The sequence below is a fragment of the Pongo pygmaeus genome, chromosome 2, assembly GCF_028885625.2.
Source record: "Pongo pygmaeus isolate AG05252 chromosome 2, NHGRI_mPonPyg2-v2.0_pri, whole genome shotgun sequence".
Lineage (NCBI taxonomy): Eukaryota > Metazoa > Chordata > Mammalia > Primates > Hominidae > Pongo > Pongo pygmaeus.
The window spans coordinates 206,703,431-206,713,008 of record NC_085930.1 but is presented as its reverse complement, the minus strand read 5'-3'; positions in this window follow the sequence as shown (position 1 = coordinate 206,713,008).

Below are 9,578 nucleotides of genomic sequence, written 5' to 3'. Positions count from 1 at the left end.
AGGCATGAGGCCACTACGCCTGGCCACAAACCCTCTTCTTGCCTGGGGAATAGACTGCCTTTGTAGGACCAACAAATTAGCCAAAAGATAGAAATTATAGTTTAGGAGCCATGAAGCTGGAAGCTTTAAGATTCTGGGTTTTTTTTTTTCTTTTTCTTTCTTTTTTTTTTTTGTTTCCTGAGACGGAGTCTTGCTCTGTCACCCAGGCTGGAGTGCAGTAGTTTGATCTTGGTTCACTGCAACCTCCGAGGAGGCTGTAAGATTCTGACCCTCTCTAAATTTCTCCTGGAGATAACATTACTATTGTAAAACCTAAGATCAGCGCTTGAGATATTTTGCAGACCCTGCACTTGATGGATCAGCTGGCACCACCCAGATGGATAAACTGGCTCATCTGATCTTGTGACCCCGACCCAGGAACTGACTCAGCGCAAGAAGACAGCTCCCACTTCTTATATCTTCATCTCCGAACCAATCAATCAGCACTCCTGACTCACTGCCCCCCAACCCCCAACCCCCAACCAAATTATCCTTAAATCCTTAAAATCTCTAAATGCTAGGGCAAACTGATTTGAGTAGTAATAAATCTCCGGTCCCAGGCTGGGCATGGTGGCTCACGCCTGTAATCCCAGCACTTTGGGAGGCCAAGGTGGGCGGATCATGAGGTCAGGAGATTCAGACCATCCTGGCTAATACGGTGAAACCCCGTCTCTACCAAAAATATAAAAAATTACCTGGGCATGGTGGCGCTTGCCTGTAATTCCAGCTACGCGGGCGGCTGAGGCAGGATGATCGCTTGAACTCTGGAGGCGGAGGTTGCAGTGAGCCGAGATTGCATCCCTGCACTCCAGCCTGGGCAACAGAGTAAGACTCTGTCTCAAACAAAACAAAGCAAAACAAAACAAAACACAACACAACACTCTGGTCTCCCATGCAGCCGGCTGTGAATCGCTGTTTCTTTATTTAAATTTTCGTGTCTTGGTAAATCAGCTCTATCTAGGCAGTGGGCAAGGTGAACCTGCTGGGTGGTTACAGTCCTCCCATCTAAGCCCTCCGAGCAAGCTGCCTGTGCCACCATGCCCAGCTAATTTTTAATTAATTAATTAAATAATTTTGTAGAGATAGAGTCTTGTTATGTTGCTGCTCTCAAACTCCTGGGTTTAAGCGATCCTTCCACCTCAGCCTCCCAAAGCGCTATTACAAGTATGAGCCACGGCGCCTGGCCCTTGGGGGAAATTCAGTTGAGCTGTGGCTCATGCCCATAATTCCAGCACTTTGGGAGGCCGAGGCAGGAAGATTGCTTTTAATGACCAGGAATCAATCAAAGCTTTGCATCTGCTTGTAATGTCTTTACTCTCTTTTCATTCATAACAGTTCCCGTTTCCCTCTCTTGGCCAGGCTGGTCTCCAACTCCTGACCTCCAGTGATCCTCCCACGTTGGCCTCCCAAGGTGCTGGGATTACAGGCGTGAGCCACTGTGCCTGGCCTTTTAAATTAAATTAAATTAATTTTTTTTTTTTGAGACGGAGTCTTGGTCTGTGGCCTAGGCTGGAGTGCAGTGGCATGATCTTGGCTCACTGCAACCTCTGCCTCCTGGGTTCAAGCGATTCTCCTGCCTCAGCCTCCCCAGTGGTTGGGATTACAGGCGCCCCCCCCTCCATGCCAGGCTAATTTTTGTATTTTTGGTAATGATGGGGTTTCGCCATGTTGGTCAGGCTGGTCTCGAACTCCTGACCTCAGGTGATCCTCTTGCCTTGGCCTCCCAAAGTGCTGGATGGACAGGCGTAAGCCACCGAGCCCGGCTGACGTTCACTTTTTGAAGAGACCAGGACAGTTATCTTATGAATGCCCATAGTCTAGATTTGCCTGAGTGCTTCCTCATGGCCTCCTTTAACTTGTATCTTGATCTTCCTATACTTTTTGTAGTCTGGAAATTAGTCCTACAAGCTTGATTGGTACAGTTTTGCCAAGAATATGTCATAGGTAATACTGAACATTTCCTAACACATCACATCAAAATTATCAGGTTGTCCCACTCATTAATGTTAAGTTGGATCACTTGGTTAAAGTGATGGTTGCCAGATATCTTCCCCAAATTGACATTTAAGAATCACAGGCCAGGCCCGGCATGGTGGTTCATGCCTGTAATCTCAGCACTTTGGGAGGCCGAGGTGGGTGGATCACTTGAGGTCAGAAGTTCGAGACCAGCCTGATTAACATGGAGAAACCCCATCTGTACTAAAAATACAAAAATTAGCCAGGAGTGGTGGCACATGCCTGTAATCTCAGCTACTTGGGAGGCTGAGGCAGAAGAATATGCTTGAACCTGGGAGATGGAGGTTGCAATGAGCCGAGATTGTGCCATTGCACTCAAGCCTGGGCAACACAGCGAGACTCCATCTAAAAAAAAAAAAATTAAATAAAAAATAAGGAATCACAGGACAGTTTTTCAGCTTCTTATAATATCAAATATACACTCACAGCCTGGTGGGATGGCTCACGCCTGTAATCCCAGCACTTTGGGAAGCTGAAGTGGGCAGATCACCTGAGGTCAGGACTTCAAGACCAGCCTGGCCAACATGGTAAAACCCTGTCTCTACTAAAAATACAAAAATTAGCCAGGCATGGTGGTGGCTGACTCCAATCCCAGCTACTCGGGAGGCTGAGGCAGGAGAATCGCTCGAACCCGGGAAGCGGAGGTTGTGTGAGTTGAAATTGCACCACACCACTGCAGCCTGGGCGACAGAGCAAGACTCCGTCTCAAAAAAACAAAAAAAAAATACACTCACTATATGAGCCAGCAATTCCTCATGTAGGTGTTTTTAGAAGAGAAATGAAAACTTATGTTCATACAGAAACTTGTACATGAGTTTATAGTAGCTTTATTCATAATTGCCCCTAACTGGAGATAACCCAAATGCCCTTCAACTGGGGAATGGATAAACAGACTGGGATGCATCCTTATGATGGAATGATACTCAGCAATGAAAAGGAAAAAGATACAGACGCAGACAGCACCATGATGAGCTTCAGATGCATTAGGCTAAGTGTAAGAAGCCAGACTCAAAAGTCTACTGCATTCTGTTTGACTCCACTTACGTAACATTCTAGAAATAGCAAAAATCATAGGAACAGAAAACCCTAATCCTAAGCCAAAATATCAATTTTTAAATTTAATAGTGAGAGATAGATGTTTTCAGTGACTGACATACTCATTCAGTACTTTCCTAGTATCAAGAAATCTGGAAAAGTGAAGTGTCAATCAGAAAGATTCTAGGTAAAGGTGGAATCAGAACGAAGGGAAGTGTAGGAATGTTTCACGGTGCTCAGAGTGAAGCTTCATGAATGGAGCAGATTTTGTTAATTGCCTAATTAACATTCATTCCCCTCCTTCTTTCTCCTTAAAAGCACCAACTTTGGGGAGGTATCCACCTTCCTCCACAAAGCCATATGCTTTACTACACCAGTTATGTTTATCTCACATCCCTTGGCAGAGACTGGTTTAGGAACAGAATTGTGACTCCATTCAGACGAATTTTGAAGGAATGTCTCTCCCAAGAGACTTCTAGGAAATGTGTCCCTTCTCACAGAAGAGATGAGATGATGCTTCTTCCTTTGCATATTTCTGTACCTGAATGTGATGCGTCAAACTACTGCAGCTGTCTTGCTACCAGCCTAGAACAAAGCTCACACAGACCTGGGAAAGTCAAGAGAATCAGAGGCAGAGCTGGAGCCCTGTGGTACCGGACACAGGACCTACCCTAGCTTACCTCGCTATTTAAGCTAGCTAAATTGCGTTTTCCCAACATAATACCCAATACCCTAAACAACTTAATGCCTGTCCCACAATATAATATGTCTTTTTGATGGTAGTGATATTGGCCCACCTGAGAGGTGCTGAAAAAATAACTGAAATATTTTTATTCTTTGAACTTTCTTTTTATATACTAATTACTATGCACATCACCTCCCCAAACTTTCTGTCAATTCATTTTGTCTGGGTGCAAATCCCAGTTTCACTTCTTACATTACAGATGTTTCTTTTTTAAATTTTTTTTTTTTTTTTGAGACAGTCTCACTCTATTGCCCAGGCTGGAGTGCAGCGGCGAGATCTCAGTTCACTGCAACCTCTGCCTCCCAGATTCTAGTGATTCTCATGCCTCAGCCTCCTGAGTAGCTGGGATTACAGGTGTGTGCTACCATGCCCAGCTAGTTTTTGTATTTTTAGTAGAGACGGGGTTTCACCATGTTGGCCAGGCTGGTCTCAAACTCTGGGCCTCAAGGGACCCACCTGCCTCAGCCTTCCAAAGTGCTGTGATAACAGGAGTGAACCACTGTGCCTGGCCAACAGATGTTTCTAATTTTAATGAAGTCAACTTTATTAGTCATGGCCATTATGGTTTCTGATTTTGTGTCTTCTTTATAAAATCTTCCCCTTCCTCAAGCTGGACTTTCATGATCCACAACTTCAAGGCTGTCCAGTTATGTCGTGTTATGTGGATGGCATTTCCTGGGATGCAGAGTGGACGGCATCCCCTTTAAGTTGTGCAAAGCAGTTCTATTTGAAATCACTAGAATAAGCCCCTATATTTTCTTGTGAAAGTTGTCAAGTTTCGGCCAGGTGCAGTGGCTCACGCCTGTAATCCCAGCACTTTGGGAGGTCAAGATGGGCGGATCACCTGAGGTTGGGAGTTCAAGACCAGCCTGGCCAACATGGAGAAACCTGTCTCTACTAAAAATACAAAATTAGCCAGGCATAGTGGTGTGTGTCTGTAATCCCAGCTACTCAGGAGGCTGAGGCGGGAGAATCACTTGAACCCAGTAGGCGGAGGTTGTGGTGAGCCAAGATTGCGCCGCTGCACGCCAGCCTCGGCGATGAGAGCGAAATTCCGTCCCCCCAATCCCCCCACCAAAAAAAAGAAAGTTGTCAAGTTTTGTTATTCTCATTTAAATCTTTCAGAAACATATAATGTATTTTTGTATCTGATTTGGGATTGGAACCCTATTTTACCTGGTCCCAGGGTCACAGTGCATCCTTTCGTCCTCTGGTTAGTAATGCCACTCCTGCCACACTGTCTGTATGTATTTGTGTCTGTTTTTGGACTCTCTATTCTGTACTCGATTTGTTCACTCCCTATCAGTACCACACAGTGTGAGCAGTCTTAGTTACCACACCTTTATAATAATTTTTTTTTGAGACAGAGTCTTGTTCCTGTCACCTAGGCTAGAGTACAGTAGCGAATCTTGGCTCATTATAACTTGTGGCCCCTGGGCTCAAGCGATTCTCCTGCCTCCGCCTCCCAAGGAGCTGGCATTACAGGCACGTGCCACCACCCCCAGCTACCTTTTGTATTTTTAGTAGAGACAGGGTTTCACCATGTTGGCCAGGCTGGTCTTGAGTTCCTGACCTCAAGTAATCCGCCTGCCTTGGCCTCCCAAAGTGCTGGGATTACAGGCGTGAGCCACTGTGCCCGGCCTATAAAAATTCTTTTTCTTTTTTTCCTTGAGACGGAGTCTCGCTCTGTCGCCCAGGCTGCAGTGCAGTGGCACGATCTGGGCTCACTGCAAGCTCCACCTCCCGGGTTCACGACATTCTCCTGCCTCAGCCTCCCCAGTAGCTGGGACTACAGGCGCCTGCCACCATGCCCGGCTAATTTTTTGTATTTTTAGTACAGACGGGGTTTCACCGTGTTACCCAGGATGGTCTCGATCTCCTGACCTTGTGATCCGCCCGCCTCGGCCTCCCAAAGTGCTGGGATTATAGGCGTGAGCCACTGTGCCCGGCCTAAAAATTCTTGATATGAGATAGGGCAAGACTTCCACAAGTCCTTTTACTTCAAAAGTGTTTTGATTACTGTTGACTCTTTACTCGTGAATTTAAAAATAGCCTTACAAAAATGCTTAGAAACTCTGTGGGATTTTGATTGAAATTACATTGAATTGGCTGGGCGCGGTGGGTCACGCCAGTGACCCCAGAACTTTGGGAGGCCGAGGCAGGCAGATCACGAGGTCAGGAGATCGAGACCATCCTGGCTAACACGGTGAAACCCTGTCTCTACTAAAAGTACAAAAAATTAGCCGGGCGTGCTGGTGGGCACCTGTAGTCCCAGCTACTCGGGAGGCAGGAGAATGGTGTGAACCCAGGAGGCGCAGCTTGCAGTGAGCCGAGATCGCACCATTGCGCTCCAGCCTGGGCGACAGAGCGAGACTCCGGCTCAAAAAAAAAAAAAAAATTACATTGAATTTGCTGACTAATATACGGAAAACTGGCATCTTTATAATATGGAGTCTTTCCATACATTAATATAGTTTTTTTTTTTTTTTTTTGAGATAGAGTCCCACTCCATCTCCCAGGCTGGAGTGCAGTAGTGCAGTCATGGCTCACTGCAGCTTCAACCTCCTGGGCTCAAGTGATCCTCCCATCTTAGCCTCCCAGGTAGCTGGGACCACAGGCATGTGCCACCATGCCTGAATAATTAAAAAAAAAATTTTTTTTTTGTAGCAATGAGGTCTCCTATGTTGTCCGGGCTGGTCTCAAACGCCTGGCTCCAGGGGATGCTTCCACTTAGGCCTCCCAAAGTGTTGGGATTATAGGTGTGAACCAAGGCGCCTGGCCCCTGAATATAGGTTTTTAATTTACTGCCTATTCTTGTCTCACTGCCATGGTTAGAACCTCTAGAATAATATTGAGTAGACGTAATGATAGAACACATTATTGTTACTGACTTTAAATGTCTAATTATTAACTATGATGCTGTTTACTCTGCATTTTTGGTAGATACATTTTATTAGATTAAAGAAGTTTCTTTATCTAGTTTGTTAACGTTTTTAAAACATTTTGTGAATGGATATGCATTTATATCAATGGTTTTCCTGTGTCTGATCAAATGAATCAAATAATTTCTCTTATTTAATTTGTTTTACTATGGTGAATTACATTGACAGAGGTGTTTTTTTTTTTTTTTTTTCTGGAGTTTCTGGTGTCCAGGCTGGAGTGTGCAGGGTGCAATTATAGCTCATTCAGCTTCAAACTCCTAGACAATTGGGCTCCAGTGGTCCTCCTACCTCAGCCTCCTGGGTAGCTGGGATTACAGGGGTGAGCAATTGTGCCGTTTGTAAGAGATTTTTACTGTAAAATTATGCTTGCATTCCTGAAGTAAACCCAATAAAAAAATATGTACATGTATGTGTGAATATGTGGATTTCTAAATTCTGGTTTAATTTAAGATATCTGTTTCAGTAGCCATGAGTGAGGATGAGTTCTCATTTATTATTTTGTTTGATTTGATATCAAGGTTATCCTACCCTTATAGAATAAGCTTTTTGTTCCCATTGTTCTTTATCTGGAACATTTGTATAAGTTTGGGATAATCTGTTTCTTAACTTTTTTGGTAGCAATCTCCTGTAAAATCACTGGGGTGTGGTTATTTGTGTGGCAGATTTCATTTTGTTAATGGTCATAAGTCTATGCATAGTTGAGTCCCATTTTGTTAATTATTTCTTCTAGGAAACTGTCATTTATCCATTTTCTAATTCATCAGCATAAAATTATTCATAATATTCTCTTCTTTTTCAAGCCATGGCTGTGTCTGCTATGTCTTTTTTTCATAATATTGTTTGTGTCTTTCTCTTTGTTCTTAATCTGTCAAAGGTTTTATTATTATTTTTTTTTTATTTTTTGAGATGGAGTCTCACTCTGTCACCCAGGCTGGAGTGCAATGGCGCAATCTCGGCTCACTGCAACCTCTGCCTCCTGGGTTCAAGTGATTCTACTGCCTCAGCCTCCCAAGTATCTGGGATTACAGGCGCCTGCCACCACGCCCAGCTAATTTTTGTATTTTTAGTAGAGATGGGGTTTCACCATGTTGGCCAGGCTGGTCTGGAACTCCTGACCTCAGGTGATCCGCCCACTTCGGCCTCCCAAAGTGCTGGGCCTACAGGTGTGAGCTACCACACCTGGCCTGTCAAAGGTTTTAAATATTGTTATTTCAGAGAACCAGCTTTTGGTTTTATGAATCCTCTCTTCTGTATTTTGTATTCTATTTTATCAATTTCTGCTCTTTATCATTTTTTCTTCATATTTTTCCTGTCATATTTCCTTGTTTTCTGAGTTGTTGTTGCTTTATTAACTTCTTGATTAAATGCTGAGCTACTTATTTTCCAGTCTTCTTCTCTAATATAACCAGTTAAGCTTATATATTCTCCTTTAGCTTCTGTTAAAACTCCACAAGTTTTGGTCCAGGCTCTGTGGCTCATCCCTGTAATCCCAGCACTTTGGGAGGCCGAGACAGGTGGATCACTTGATGTCAGGAGTTCAAGACCAGCCTGGCCAACATGGTGAAACCTTGTCTCTACTAAAAATACAAAAATTAGCTGGGCATGGTGGCCTGCTCCTGTAATCCCAGCTACTTGGGAGGCTGAGGCAGGAGAATCACTTGAACCCAGGAGGCAGAGGCTGCAGTGAGCCAAGATCGTGCCACTGCACTCCAGCCTGGGCGACAGAGAGAGACTCTGTCTCAAAAAACAAAACAAGACGAAACAAAAAAGACCCAAACCAACCAAAAAGCTCCTCAAGTTTTGGAATGTATTTCCATGACCATTCCATTTTACATTTGTGTCCATCAATTTCCTCTTTTCCATCCTGCTCTCTGCCCCAGGGCTGCCTGTGGGAATTACAAGGAGCTGCTTGCTGTGCCCTCTGTCTTCCATTTGAGTTCAGCCATTGGGGATTCCTCGCAGGAGACGGAAGAGGAGATCGAGGTCAGGGTATCTATGTCCCTGAGCTCCTCTCTGAGATTGCCTCAAGCTGCTTATGTCCCTTGACAGAAGGTCATTGCTTCTTGCATGGTGGTTTGCTTTACAAAAAAATCTCACTTGGGATTTCTCTAACTTCTCTCTGTTCTCATCTCTTTGGACGTATGGGTTGTGACAGTTCTACTGTTACTAGTATGAGATCCTCCACTGTTCCTTGTGATTTCCACGTATCTTACCCAGGCTGGAGTGCAGTGGTATCATCACGGCTCACTGCAGCCTCAACCACCTGGGCCCAAGTGAACCTCCCGCCTCAGCCTCCAGAGTAGGTGGGACTCCAAGCTTGCACCACCACACCTGGCTAATTAAACTTTTTTTTTTCTTTTTTCAGAGATAGGGTCTCCCTATGTTGCCTAGGCTGGTCTCAAGCTCCTGGGCTCAAGTGATCCTCCTGCCTTGGCCTCCCAAAGTGCTGGGATTACAGGCATGAGCCATGACACCCATCCTTCATATTCATATTCTTTTTTTTTTTTTTTTGAGGTGGAGTCTCATTCTGTTGCCCAGGCTAGAGTGCAGTAGCTCAGTCTTGGCTCACTGCAACCTTCACCTCCTGGGCTCAAGCGATTCTCCCGCTTCAGCCACACAAGTAGCTGGGATTATAGGCGCGCACCATCACGCCCAGCTAATTTTGTATTTTTGGTAAAGACGGTGTTTCACCATGTTGGTCAGGCCGCTTTGGAGCTCCTGACCTCAGGTGATCCCCAGCCTCGGCCTCCCAAAGTGCTGGGATTACAGGTATGAGCCACCGCACCCGGTCAGTCCTTCAT